Here is a 15,824-nt window from a genome sequence, read left to right on the forward strand (position 1 = left end):
TTGACTTACCACGCAACTCATGGACTATGCTGAACCGAATCAGAACCCAACACGGCAACACATGATGCACAAATGGGGTAAACGACCATCCCCACTCTGTGATTGCGGACAACCACAAACCATCTGTCACATTACAGAATAGTGTCCCACAAGATCCTATCAAGGCAGGTCAGAGGATTTTCTAATGGCGACTCCAGAGTCGATAGACTACATAAACAAGTTAGATGTTCGTTTATAAACATATATGTATTATGTCTTATACAAAATATATGTAAATTTAAATGTAAATATGTCAAGTGGCATACGATAAATAAAATAAAGTAGGTAAATTTATGACACGACAGACATCTTTGTTTCGAGCTAATCATTAAGATTAGTATATTATTCTTCTTTAAATATTATATTTTTATGAGATTAAGCCACAATTATTTGTTGTGATTTTGATAATAATCACATTTTTAAATAACTAATGTTTGACGTTGAGAAGAAGAACATTGTTAAGCAGGATAAGACTCACAAAGAGTTGACGTTCCGATTATTACTCCGAAATCGTTCTTAAAAAGGTGTTTTATACAAGTTGTGAAAAATGTCTAACCAAAGTTTTTGTTATTGGTTATGTCATTTCAAAATTAATACGCTTGACCGAGATTTTGTAAGCCTACAGTACATAGTGACTGCAACAAATTGGCGACAAACGGCGATGTTTTTACCCTTGCAATATTAAATTCCGAGTATTATTTGTCTATTATATGTTTAAGTTTTTTGTGAAAAAATTGTATTCTATAGTAGAAGCCACAGATAGAACGCAGTGTTATTCTTCAAGATTCATCGCGCAACGATGCCGTTCATGCCGGCACAGTGGTAGGTGTGTGGTAGTTTGTTGATAGACTGAGAAATCAGGACGGTACGCGCTTTGTTTCAAAAATTGTTACCCATAAATTAATCTGAGTTAAATAAGAGAATAAACAAAAAAAAAACAAAATAATTTTATAAAAATGCCTGTATACATAAAATAGCTAATATATATATATATATATATATATATATATATATATATATATATATATATATATATACATATGTATATATATATATATATATATATATATATATATATATTTATATACTAAAGCGTACACAGTATATATAATAAAGATTTTCAGTTCGTAATCCATCTGATTTACTTTCAGATAAGAGATAACAAAAGACTCAATTTTGTAAGACTCGTTATTTACAATAGAAAATTTAGTCGAGAAAAGAGAAGATAAAATTCTTATATTTAAAAACTGCGTTGCGGTGCTATTTATTACCATTTAGATACCACGATCGACGCCATTTCCTTATGTGTACCCTTTTGTGTGTTACTTCTTTTAAAGTGAACAAGTGAAGAATACCTATCTGAGGACCCTTTTAGAGCTATAATCTGTAGTTGGTTTTATTTTCTTGCAAGGTCTTCTTTATAATTCTCTTTTTGCTTTTCTCAGTTTTTAATATAATGTTTAGTCAGAGCTTTTTGATATTAGCTCCACGCACGAGATCTTTTATTGAAATTTAAGTTTCATCTGACTTCCGTTTTTTAATTTGCTAGATTGCCATTCCACAAGGGTAGTTTAGTGTTGGAATTCCTTACTATATTCAAACATTAAAAGTGAAACTGGAACAAAACCATGAAGAGGAGATATTCTAGAGTGGCTAGTATACCTGTTGAATACCAAGCATGTGGTGTTCGTGTGTATCAAGGTATAAAAATGCTTATTAAAAGCTTGAAACTTTTATTTTAAAGAAATCTTTTCGGAATTGAATCATTCCATCATCAGTTTACTAAAAGAGAGAGTAAATATACCAATATTAAAAACACGTAAGTTGAAATTTAAATGTATAGAAAGAACACGTTGGTTTTTTACTACTTACATAAAAAGTTATTAAAAAACATTGTTTGGTCACAGAAAAACACTGGAAGGACATCAGTAACAAAAACAATCCTCATGGAATTTACAAAGGTAAATGCAATAGACCGTTAACTTCGGTAATTAATAAAACCTAAAAATGGAGGCATCTAACATGACCACCCGGAGCTGGTGAGATTTTGTCGACTGAGAAGTCACAGTTTTAACACATTTTATTTCTATACAGTAGGTGAACTACTGTTTATAATATCAGCCGTAACGTATAAACAATAACATTATCCACCTACGCTAACTGTTATGAAATAATATTCTCATATCCTCTTACGATCCGATATATACCGTATTTATACCTATAAATATCTAAATACTTTTTTCTTTTCAATATCAGCTTAAATGTTATTCTGTATGAACCGAAGACATTATCTATGCCGCCAATATGTACTTTCAACTCCGATCAATAGATCAATTGTTAATAATATATTTATTTTTAAATTAATAGTGAATTCCTTTTGAACTGGAGAACAGTTCAAAGGATCCGTGTGTGTCAAAGGACGATGGAGCGTGCTATGTTGGGCGTTTCACTACGAGACAAGATCCCAAATCGCCAGCTACGACAAAGAACAGGAGTGGCTGATGCAGTAGAGAGAGTAGCAACACTAAAATAGAACTGGGCAGGTCACGTGGCTCGAATGACAGATAATAGATGGACAAAGCGGATACTGGAATGGAGACCAAGAGATGATGCCTACCGAAGCAGAGGTCGTCCACCAACACGTTGGACTGACGATCTAAAACGTTGCCATAGGAATTTGATGCAAGAGGCACAATATCGAAATAGATGGTAAATTATGAGGGAGATCTATGTCCAGCAGTGGATAAGCGAAGATTGAATGATGATGATGATGATGAGTAAATTCCTTCTATTATAATTTAAAAATATTTTCAGTTTTAATACTTAGGGGGTAAAACCCTACTACACTATCTCTGTTGAGAATACTAAACCAACTATCACATAAACATAACTATAGAAATATGAATGTGATATACAATACTAAATTAAAAAAATAAGAAAAGTATATTTGAAATAAGTAAAACAAACAACCATAATTTTTTCTGAAATACATATTTTATTAAAATATACAAAACTAAACTTACAGATACAAAATACATTAACTATATACAAAAATATTTGTTCAATGTATTTTTTACGATTTTATTAAGTCTTTTGCCCTAAATTAGAGTCATAAAATATGAATTTTACATCGTAAAGGCATATTTAGAAACAAAATTTCTCAAAATATATACATGTTTTTCATTTATTTTGCTTTCGTCATGAACCATGTAGGATGCATCGCTAATAAAAGGCAAGAATCAGAATTATTTATTTTATTAGAAAAATAACGAATCTGTGTTGTCAATACTATGGCGCTGTAACAATAATAATGAAAGAAAGAAATAAATATCTAAAGAAAAAATTATCCACTTTTTAGACAAGGTGAAAAGTTCAGAGTCGTTCGGAAAAATATTCTCATGAAATTTTTTTGCATAAACACTTTCATGAGATACCCCAAAATAAAGTTCAATAGGTCGCCCAGTTGTTCTTCAAGATTTGTTTTCACTTCACATAATATAAAACTAAAATTGAGACTTTAACTTTTATTTTACTGCATCTACTAAATATATATCCATATTTTGTATGTACCACTGGTGTTACCAGATGATTATGTCCAAAGAGCAACATTCATTCCTAGGGCCATAGGTGATCGGGCTGGATTATGTTGCTCTGCGGGCGTAATCATTTTAATAACACCCTTGGTGCATAAGTAACTATTAAACCATTGTTTTCTAATTAATGATGAAGCTCATATGGCAGGCCGAGCGCCCATTTGTACAATGAGAGTTTAAACCAGCAAAAATTTGTTCCATAGATCTTACTTCTCTCTTCTATAGAGCTGCGGCGCAGCTCGAGCGCCCATCCTCTCATAAGTGCTTTATTAACGAATAAAAAAAAAATGGCTTAAAATAAAATACGCCGAAAATACTTTTTACTTGTGTTTTTGAGCCTTGAAAATCGTAATTTTGCGATTTTATCAGTTTTAAATTATTTATAACTAGAAAATGATCAAGTTTACAGAAACACTACAAAGAAACTATTTTGTAAAGAATGATTAAAAAAATTAAAAAAAAATTTGCCCGGGCTGAAAAACTTGATTGTTACAATTTGTTTATAAAAAAACTTATTTAAAAAAATTTGAATAACTTTTCGCCTGATCCTTATTTTGGGGTATCTCATAAAAGTAATTATACAAAAAAGTCTCATGGGAATATTTTTCCGAACGAACCCGAATTTAGATGATGTAAATTAATTGAATTATAAATTCAATTGTTGGTTATAAAAGACGTGACCGGTTTTGTATTTTACAATATTTGCTCTCTCATCAGACCCATTAGTACAAAGTTTACAAGCTAAAATGATACTTTATTTCATTTTATATGATAATGGTCCAGCATATTCTGTTGTAATTGTGTTAGAATATTTATAAAAATAATTGTAAAAATAAAACAATATTTATAAGTTACACATTAGTACAAGAAAAAAAATATTTTAAGAATGTCCAGGGAACACACGAATCCTCCAGAGAAACCAACCTTCATTGATAAGGAAGTAGTTGAGTAGAGGAAAAATAGTTTTTAAAGTTAGAAAGGTTTTTTAGACTTAATTTTAAGTAACATATTTTTTAAGGGAATTTTTTGTCAATAAATATTACCACAGGAAATCAAAAAATACATTCACAATGCATATAACGTCAACATATTAAGAAAGAGATGTTGGAAAGATTTGAATTTAAAACATATGAATCATGTTCCCCCCGATATTTTTGTCGATTTTTTTTATTTAACAGATTTATAATCTATCAGAAAAGGGAGTTATTTTAGAAAACTAGCGATAAGTAAATAAATAATTCAAAAATAAAATATAAATATATTTTGATAGGTTTCTGTGTTATAATAATGTTATAGGCATAAACATATAATACAAATAGATTTAGTTTTGTAATACAGTCACGTTCTCCCAGTGCGACAGAGAAAACTGACGTTAAGCAGTCCCTGTGTCTCTCTCTAAATTGGCATGTTTGTCGACCTCGTTACCTAAATGACCAATGAGATGGTCACGTGGTCGATACAACCAACCAATTAGAAAGAGATTCAGGGACTGCTTTGCGTCAGTTTTCTTTGTCGCACTTAAGAAACGCGGCTGTATGGCAGTAGTGAGTCTATTTATATTATATGTCTATAGTTATAGGCATAAACATGTAATACAAATAGACAGACTGTGGCAATACAGGCCCGTTCCCTCAGTGCGACAGAGAAAACTGACGCAAACCAGTTCCTGCACATCTTTCTGATAGACAATGTTTATCGACCACGTGACCTGCCCATTGTTGGTCATTTAGATCACGTGGTTGATAAATCCGTCCCATAAGAAAGAGATGAAGGGACTGCATTGCATCAGTTTTCTCTGTCGCATTGGGGGAAATGGGCCTGTGTTGCAACAGTCAGTCTATTTGTATTATATGTCTATGGTTATAGGTAAGTATAGGTTATTTCATGTTACAATGACATAAAACTAAGGTAAGTTTCTTAGCAAAAAAACAGGGGAGGTTCATAAACAGCAGTGAATTCAAAATTTAAACCAATATGTCAAATTTTCTTTAAAAAATTGTAATTGTTTAATGTTATACCATATGTTCCCCTTTTTAATAGGTTATTTCTTAGTATATAATAGTCTGTCTACCTTTCTTAATAAATTTTTAACAAAGCTAACGAATTGTAAATAAATCATTGAAGAGAAGTTGAAAGATCACATAAAATAAAATAAATTTTGAAAAATTCCACAAAATATATTATAATTTATTATCAATCCAGCTATCTTGGGAGAGTGCCTTACTCAAGTAAGTGATCTATTTTTGGCATGAATTTACACTTTATAGTCTTCAACTGAATAAGTTGAGGAGGGGAGAACTGTTTGTCTCAAGTTAGAATTCTGAATTATGTCTATATTTTTTAAATTGTTAATTTCCACAGATTTTCATAAAGATAGCGTTGTGTACATACTATGTGCACATAAAAAAGAAAAAGTAACACCAGCTTACAAAACAAACAACAACTTAGGCAAGTATATTAAGAACAACAAGAACCAAAAGAAAAAGCACTTACACAGCGGTTTATGCAAACTTAAATATGGCGACTATCCAAAAACTTACATCGGTCAAATTGGTAGAACTTTTACCAAACGGATAGCAGAGCACAAAAGGACTTTCAATACTAGAAAAATAGATTTTACGTAGACACTTCACCTTCTAGACTATAATTATTCTTTTAATGACCAATTTAAAATTCTTTACTTTATTCTTAAAAATATAGGCCTTAAGCTATCTTTATTAGCATCTATAAAAACTTGAGACGAATAGTTCTCCCCTCCACAACTTATTTAGTTGAAGACTATACAGTGTAAATGCATGCCAAAAATAGATCAGTTGAAAAAAGTACTCTGCCGAAACAGCTGTAGTGATAACAAAGTATAATAAATTTTGTGGAAGTTTTGAAACGAAAAGTTTTCAGTATTTTACAACTTAATAAAAGTATTTTTACCTGGAAAAAGACTTAATCAATTTATCTTTGGCTTTATAAGTTTATACTTTTAAATATGCTGCAGTTTTTGAAATTCACTTAAAACAATTTATAACATTTGATGATTAAGCACATCTAAAAAGATATTTGTCTTTTACTTAACTGATGTATAAATTATTATGTTTGACATATAAGTAACATATTTAATAAAAAAAACACACTAACGAATTTCTTACAAACATAGTGGTCGTCATGACAAATTCATTGTTTCCCACTGAAAGTTACTGAGTTTGGTCTGTCATAAAGAAGCAAAATTTGTTCCTCAGTTTCACTACTAGTAATAGTGGACGATCCTTCGTCCGCTGTTTCAGTCTCACTTGATGCCTTTGTTAGTTGTGATTCTTCGTCTATTATATCATGAAAATTTAAAGCGTTGCCAGCATTCAAACATCTTGTGAGTCCATCTGAACAGGTTTGTGCACACTGATTATGCTCATAGTTGGAAAACCTCTGTATTGCCTCTCTTCTATATTTTTCTACAGCTTGTTCAAATTTCTGCTTTTCGAAATACCTCCTATACCGAAACTTTTTATGGATATACTCTTCATCCATTATGCTTCTTTTTTGTCTTTTAGTAAGTGGAGAAAATGGTATTCTAGATGTTATAGATGTATATGAGTAGCTAAAAAGATAATTGCTTTATAAGTATAAAACCTATTAAAATGAATAAAATGAACATATAAAAAAAGAAGTATGTACAGCCCGTTTCATGACGATCTTACATCTATATACCGGAAACCAGTTTCGGAAACGATATTTATGAAAATTTGTTTGTGGGAAATACAAGTTTAAATTGACAAATTAAAAAAACTATTTTGATAGACATGCCAGTTCCGGTTATACGGAAAATGAACAACAGCTTTGTTATTAAAAAAAAACACCCCGTATATTATTACATTTTTAGATTCTACGTAAAATTTTAGACAAAATTTGTAAAAGATACTCAAGGTTAACACTTGATATTTTTTTAATTTTTCAGTAGTAATAAGCAGTGAGCAAAAAGATGCGACGAATAGAACTTAATAAATCTGATGAGCCGCTCATTAAAAATTTTTCTTCGTATTATTCATGGAAAAATAAGAAATCGTTACGAAAGAGACCTAGATGAAACTCAGTTTGGATTTAGGAATGCGCTGAATCACTCGACAAGAATCTTTTAGACTATTTCCTGTGAGATCACTTAAAAAACATCGTTTATAAAACAAAACCTGCCAATATTCAGGAATCAGAAAGATAAGAATGCCACAGAGATAAGAAGAATTGAGCAGTCAGGGATAATGTAAAATTTATTGCAAACTTTTAAAAGTCACATGGCTTGTTGTATTGAAGTTAACTGACAATACTTAACACTGACAGAAACTCTGCTGTAATCACCTTTACTGGTTTTCTAAAATTCTTAATTTTTCTACTACTCAAATATTGACATGCCTCGAACATGAATTTGTTTTTAGCTGCTGTATGTTTTCTGTGTTATAATTTGGATAAACCGTTTACTGCACCAGTTTTGATAAATTTTTTGCTAATTTATTGTCAGTAGACCTTGTTATGATATTATTAGGATAAAAATTATAAAAGATTATTCAAATTTAATGAGTTTATTCGTCTAAACATATTAATTTAACTTCGGCGAAGATTATGTAAATGTAGCAATAACTTCGAAATTATGGCATTTATCTATAGGGAATATTATTTAAAAAAATATAAAAAAGAATCACTATTTCTTGAGTACTACAAAAGATAAAAATATACAGCGATATCGATTTAAAATAAGAAAGTTTATTAGATTTTCAGAAAGACGAAAGATCTAACAAAAATGTAAATACCACCATAATATTGGCCCCATCACAAGACTCTTACACACCAAAATCTATTAAAATCGTGTAAGCTGTTTTCGAGATAATTAAGGCTTTTCATAATTAAAACTCACCGTATAGATTGAGAATGAAAAAACAAAAACATTATTTTAAAACTATAAAGGAGCTCCATGTTTTTTAAAAGGTTTGTAGATGCTTTCGAACAGATTCTACAATGATTTTAAGTCAAGACATTTTTACACTACCAAAACACTATAATGTCGCTTATTCAATTTCTGAGATTTCGTAATTAACCTTGTTTCGGGTGATGGCACTATTTTTTCCTAAAGTTTTAGTCACAAGACTCTTTCTTACAGACCAAAATTTATAAAAATCGTGCAAGCCGTTTCCGATATAATTGAGGCTTTCTGTACTTGAAACTCACCCTGTAGATTGTGAATAAAGCGATAAAAAAAGGATCATTTTAAAAGTGTAAAGAAGGCCTTCATTTCTGGTTTTTTTAAGGTTTTTAGGTGCTTTTGAACAGATTCTACAGTGATTTAATTCGCGACATTTTTCACTCCAGAATCACTATAATTTGGCGCATTCAATGTTTGAAATATCACAAAAAAGGCACGATTATCCTTGGTATGAGTAGCGACACTACGTTTTTCTTTAGTTTTAAGTACCTACTAAAGAATAAAAAAAATTGGTTAAGGGTGTGTTCTCAAATTTCAAAATCAATGTTTTTGGCATTAAAAAAGTGGATATTTTCTGTAGAATTCGTCACATATGCGGAAATATTAAAAGAACTTAGGAAAGAAACACCTGAACACAAATGCAGAAGTTAGCAAAAAACACTAAAGCTGGAAAAATCGAGTCTACGTTAAAATACTAACGTTAAAAACTACTTAAATGCAGAAAAGTATATTATTGGGTTTATTTCACATATTATTTTTATTTATAATGAGGGCCTAAAGACAAATTTCACATATTATTTTTTTTTAATAAGGGCTTAAAGACAACTATAATAACTATAGAAGAATTGCATAATAAATGGGGAAATGAACTTAAAATAAAAAAGAGGTTAAATACCTATTGCAAATACTAAAGTTTGTTTATAATAAATTATCCAAAATACTAAGAAACGTTGTTTAATACATACTCTTTGAAAATTTCACCGATTAAAACATCAAAATCTTTCCAACTCATTTTAAAAAAAACTTTAATTTTAATACAACACACAAACAAGTTTAAAACATATAATAGACGAATAATTGAAGTGTACAAAATATTTTTATGTTTTAGTAGCTTTCAATAGACGACTTTTTGTGTAGTTTTAATTTAAAAAGTTCATTGGCGTACTTGCAAGTAACTTAGAGAAAATTTGATGTTTATTAACATTGTTACTGATTGGGCCTAGATTCTGAACACGTTTATAAAAAGTATATAAACCACTAATTCGTGTCTGAATATATTTTTGTAGTTTTAAAGGAATTCTGGGTTTTTTTTAACATCTAGATTTTATTTCATAAAATTTGTGGGGATACCATTTAACAGGCTTACCACAATCATCAACTAAAATATATTGAGGTACTTTGGACACATTACCAGACAAATGGAAGGCATGGAGAGGTTGGTGGTTGAAGGCAAGGTAGATAGTAAAAGAACCCGAGGAAGATTGCCACTCCGATGGTCAGATCAAATAAAGTGCGCTACCGGTTACTCTCTGTCTGAGGCAGCACACCGCGCCCAGGAGAGAGAATTTTGGAGAGCAACCATTCGTCAAATACCATAACGTCACCACATCCTTACGAAGGATAAAGAGAGGAGGAGGACCATTTACCATAAACATAAATACAATGTATGTAAGTTTTTACGTATTAATGTAATACATACGGTATTAGTTTTGATCTAATAACGCGCTCCTGTCGTCTCAGTTTGGAGCTCTGTTTGCACGTACTAGGTCTAGAATTACCACGCTTATCCAAGTAAATGTGAGTACGATCTAAGAAACCATAACTGATTTAATGAGCCTTTCGCGGTTTTACCTTAATTTAGCTTCTACTGAGACATGAATACTTAATAACATTGAAGAAAATAATATTTAACGAAGCCTTGGAAGGGCAATGTGGAGTTCGAATTGGGAGAGAAACAACTATAAACAACATCAAATATGCAGATGACATAGCGATCATGGCTAAAAGTATCGAAGATCTTTAATTCATTATAGATCAAGTCACTAGAGATTACTTCAATAACGGCCTTGGCATAAATACATCAAAGACTAAGTTACTTGTGGTTAGTTAACAAGATGTTAGCTCTATGCAACTAATTGTCAACAATGAGATGATTACAAAAGTTAACCATTTCATAAATGAAACACTAAATCCTTATGAAGAAATTAAAACTCGTATAAAAATTGCAAAAGCAGCATTTATGAAACTTCTAGGAAATCTATACTGTGCACTTCTCAACGGAACTTACAACTAAGAATCAAGTTCCTAAAATGTTATGTTTATCCTGTATTACTATATGGATGTGATACCTGGATCATGAAAGTTAATATGATAAACAAATTAGAATAGAGTAGAGTAGAGTATTTATTTAACTACATAACAGATACAAATATTGTTTGTAGCAAGTCAAAAAAATACATAGCATATAATAAAAAGAAGATAAAACGTAACTTAAATATATGCAAACCAGAACACATATTAAACAGAAAAATATTTATGGCAAAGTTACGGTAAGCAGTTCAGTGGATGTTCTGCAACGAGTCATATATTCTTCTAAGCAGTAAGAACAATGTTTTAGAAGATATATTTTGTATAATTATTATTTAAATGGGAATAAGCCACAATTAAAGGTTAAAGTACGTTTATTGACGTTTCAATTTCCACTTTGAAAATCGTTCTCAAAATACAAACATTAGTGATGTATTTTGAAAACGATTTCCGACACACCCGTTTTTTTATAACTGTTAAGGTAATAGCACTTCAGATCTGCCTGTCTTTAATGGCCAAGGTGGTTTTCTTTATCTCATCTGTCAATTGTCTTGAGACACTCACCAAATATTACCTAGCATTGATTGAAATCATACCTACATTCTTTCTTATTAGAATATTTTTAATACTGAAAATAGTCTCTTTTCCTCAAGCTAGACAGCGTTAAGGAAACTCCCTTCATTTTGTTGTTTGGATGAGTACAATATTTAGATTAATGTATTGTTTCACGCTTTATGTAATGTGTGTCATTGTCTTCAACTTGTAAACATTCTAGTGATTTTATATAATCACTAGTTTGATTACATACATCTTTTTATATATAACACCATTTTAAAAGTTATGACTATTTTCATTGGATGATGGGCGAAGTGGGTGTTTACCAATTCCCTTACAGTTGTTGTCGTGAATATCCTAGTTTCTTTCTTGTTAAGCAACATTAATATTGTATACAATGAAATCAAACACCATTTATTTTATCTGCTGTAAAATATTACTAATTTGTTCATTTAAAATCACGCAATTGTCACATAATTTCAATTGTAATTTGTATACATCCATATTGTAGGAGAGTATACACTACCAATTTTAAATTTTCGCGGCACCTGTCATCTCACTCCACCTGTTGAGCCATTGAGTTCCTTTCTGCACTGGTTCTTCTACAAATAGCTTGTTGGAATGCCACAATGACGACTGGCAATTAATACCTAAAATATGCCGTAAATCATCAATTTGCCGGTATGCACTTTTAGTGCTTTTAAAACAACTAATTATTTATTGTTTTTGTAATAATGATGTGATAGTTTTATCTATCAATTTTTTGTGTTTTTAACTACACTGGTTTTTCAACTTAAATTTAAAATAGATACGCGCCTTGAGTTGTCGGTATTTTTACTTATGTAAATTTGCAAATAATTGACAGTGGCTGTTTTCCAAGTTTCATTATCAACTAAGGCTAACAAAAGTTATAATTAAAATATACTTATTTAAATCTGATTTTTCATGGATTAAGTAATCTTACTAATACGAACACATTATGTGAATTTTAAAATTTTGACCAATTCTTTCTAAACTGGTAGCTGTAATTACTATCGATATTGTAGTACTGCTCATCTAAGTGTCATTTTACATTATTATTCTCTTTTCAATGACCATTAGAGGTCACTTATTAGCCTTCTCCTTTAATTTAAAGAGCTTCACTAATCCTTCTAGAAGTGTATTACTCTTGAAGATTTGGACTGATTCTGTTTTGTAAGTACAAAACGAAACGTTTCCACTAATACATATATGGAATATTAACATCTTGCTTTGTTTTCTTTCTCCTCTTATCTGAGACTGAGATCTTCTCAGTTTGAGGCCTTTTGTTGCGGTGACTGTTTTTGTTATTTCATTGCTTAACTTTATTCATACTTTTATTACTTTATACAGTCTTTCTGTTATACTTTCCTATTTCTCTCTAGCTTGGATTCTTCTCTGATAAATATATTATCTAGACATGATTTTTTTTGACGTGGAAGAACACGTAGACCATAATGCTCCAGGTGTTGTTCTATTTTTTCTTTTATAATTATGGAAAAGATTCTTGCTATTGAAAGCATTACACTTATTCCTCTATAGTTATTTGTTGACCTTTTGTCATCTTTTTAAAAATTGAGGGCATGTATGATAGCCTACACTAATCGGTGGTTACTTGCACATTCTGTTTGTCTGTATGCTCTTACGTTTTGTATTATTATTTTGCTAGATTTTCTTACTGTTATTACGTCGATTACTAATTTTCGGTTTCTACTAGATTCCCTCTATGTTTGTTTAGGTATGTTTTTATACTGAAATCTTGTGTTGGTTACGACCAAATCTTATTCTCAACATATTTTAATTTGCCGACTTCTATTGTCGTTTTTCATGGACTGATAGAATTACAAATAAAGAATTAATGGAGATGGTTGGTAAAGAAACAGAACTAATCACCACTATACAAACCAGAAAACTGGAATAACTAGGCCACGTGATGAGGGGACCAAAATATGAAATTTTGACTCATAATACAGAAAAAGATTTAAGGAAGAAGATCTGATGGCCAAAGGCAGAACTCATGGTTGAAGAATCTACGTGATTGGTATCAATGCAGATCAATTGATTTGTTTAGAGCAGCAAGTTCAAAAATATAAATAGCCATTATTATTGCCAATCTCCGTAGCGAAATGGAAAAAGAAGAATTATTGTCGTTTTTAATTTCGCCTTTAATTTCGTGGGATGAATCATCCCACTATATCTTTATCTTCGTTTCCTATGTGACTGTTAAAATCTCCAATTTGTAGAATATCTTCTTTTTCCTTTGTCTTGTGTAGTACATATTGCGTGGTGCGTTGTGATTCATTGTCATTCATTGTATATATTTTAACAATTGTTGTTGGTTCCCAAATATATTTATTATAATTTTCATTATTCGTTTATTCCTAATTTAACCGGTAAATTTAATGAAAGACGTATACATATTTAACTTAATTTATTTTGCGATATGTTTAACAACGGAAAATACATAATTACAAAAGATGTTTACTTTATCACTAAACTTATTGACAATAAAAACATAAATGAAATCTAAATTAAAAATATATTCACAGACAATATTTCCTCATTTTAAAATATCTTATGGATGAAATAAAAATATTTTGTAAGTGAGCTACATTTTCTCAATAGGTTACAATATTTAACATTTACGTTGTCAATTTGTTTATTAAATGATATACATAAGATATACTAAATTAACAACAGTTTTAGACATAAACAGCGTATTAAAATATTCTAACTGTTAACAATATAGCATATCCACAAACTCTCAATGTAAACTTTATAAACAATCTACGCAAAATATTCAGTTATATATGAAAAACTCAAATATATACGTTGAAGTAAGGCCAAATCAAGAAAGTGTGAAAGATCAGTAACTGTAAGTTAAAATTGCCTATAATGATATTCATAACTTTCAGTTTTCATTTAGAAAAATCATTGGTAGACATCCTTTATAAGACAATGTAGTACATTGTTGCTTGTCGCTTACTAATTTTTGTATGTTTTGTAGATTTTGTAGATTAATTAAAAGCTAAAAAAATCTGAATTAATTCTCAACGGTAATAAGACTTTCGTAAAAGAAAATACTATTTGAAAAAATAAAGTCAGTAAGAAAGTATATTATGGTTCGTACATCAAATTCTTTTGAATTATGTAAAGTGCCATTGTATTTGGGAATTGTATGCCGTGTTTTGTGAGACTCTTCTAATTCTGTAGGCTACAACAAAGAATTCAATAAAATCAGTCAATCAACTTCTATAATGAAAAAAATTGGATTCAAAGACATTAGAATTATTACCGAACTTTACTATGATCAAACAGCCATAATGAAGGAGGAAAAAAGGCTTTCAAATGCAATCTTAATAATGAGAGATATCAGACAAGGATGTACATTATCAAATATAGAGGGACAAAATATAAGCATACAAGTAAACGAAACACCTATCAATATTTTAAGATACACTGATGACACAGTACTGATAGCGAAATATCTCTAAGATCTACAGCAACTAGTAAATCGAGTGAAGAAAGAGGTCTAACTCTGAATACGAATTAATGTTGATTATTCAATTGCAACATCAACAAAAGAGCGTAATGATTTAAAGAAAATAAATAAAACACATACGTAAACAAAAATTTAGGATCAATAAAATAAACGTGAACTCATATACTTAAAAAATCAAATCAAGAATTGGACAAGCAAGATACGCATTTACCACAATGAAAAATGTTTTTTATATTGATATTGATTGTTATTGTATAAGATATTTTTGATGACCTGATTAAAAACTAGACTTTTGAAATATTATATACTCTCTGTGTTACTGTATGGAGTAGAGGCATGAACGCTAAAGTAACATATCGCCGCTAGATTGAAAGCTTTAGAAATGTGGGCTTACAGAAGAATGTTTAAAATAAGCTGGGTAGATAAAGTAACAAACGACTAGTATGAGAAAACATGATAAAACAAAAAGAAGTCCTAAACACTATTGATTGATTGATTGATTGAGTGACATGTGATTATGCAGAGAAAAATACGAAAAAAACGAAGAAGCCGAGGTGGCAGACGTGTTTCCAGAAGACGTTGTTAAATCGGCTACACGAAAAGTTATAATGCCACGGAGTCATGTATTAAAAATTTAGGAGTCAATAAATTGTGTTTATCAAATGAGATTGTAATAAACAAATTGCAAAAGTAATTTATTTGTTACTTCCTAATTAAAACTTTAGAAAAAATGATAGTTTTTTTAAAACAATTTTGTTAATAAAAGACCATAATGATTATTTAAAACAAAAAAAGCTACTCACACAATTATTAGAATATAATTTATTGCAAATTATTTTGGGTCATAGAA

The 15,824-nt window shown here is 30.2% G+C and overlaps 1 long non-coding RNA gene across 1 annotated transcript; it reads right to left on the reverse strand.

The window, feature by feature from the left end:
- Window positions 1–3,050: 3,050 nt before the first annotated feature.
- On the reverse strand, window positions 3,051–9,675 carry LOC140439576 (uncharacterized). The gene is made up of 2 exons (XR_011950654.1): window positions 9,558–9,675; window positions 3,051–7,221 (listed from the first exon to the last, which is right to left on the reverse strand). It is a non-coding gene; the product is annotated as an uncharacterized lncRNA (long non-coding RNA).
- Between the last annotated feature and the right edge of the window lie 6,149 nt (window positions 9,676–15,824).

The sequence above is a fragment of the Diabrotica undecimpunctata genome, chromosome 4 (genome assembly GCF_040954645.1).
Source record: "Diabrotica undecimpunctata isolate CICGRU chromosome 4, icDiaUnde3, whole genome shotgun sequence".
NCBI classification, from domain to species: domain Eukaryota; kingdom Metazoa; phylum Arthropoda; class Insecta; order Coleoptera; family Chrysomelidae; genus Diabrotica; species Diabrotica undecimpunctata.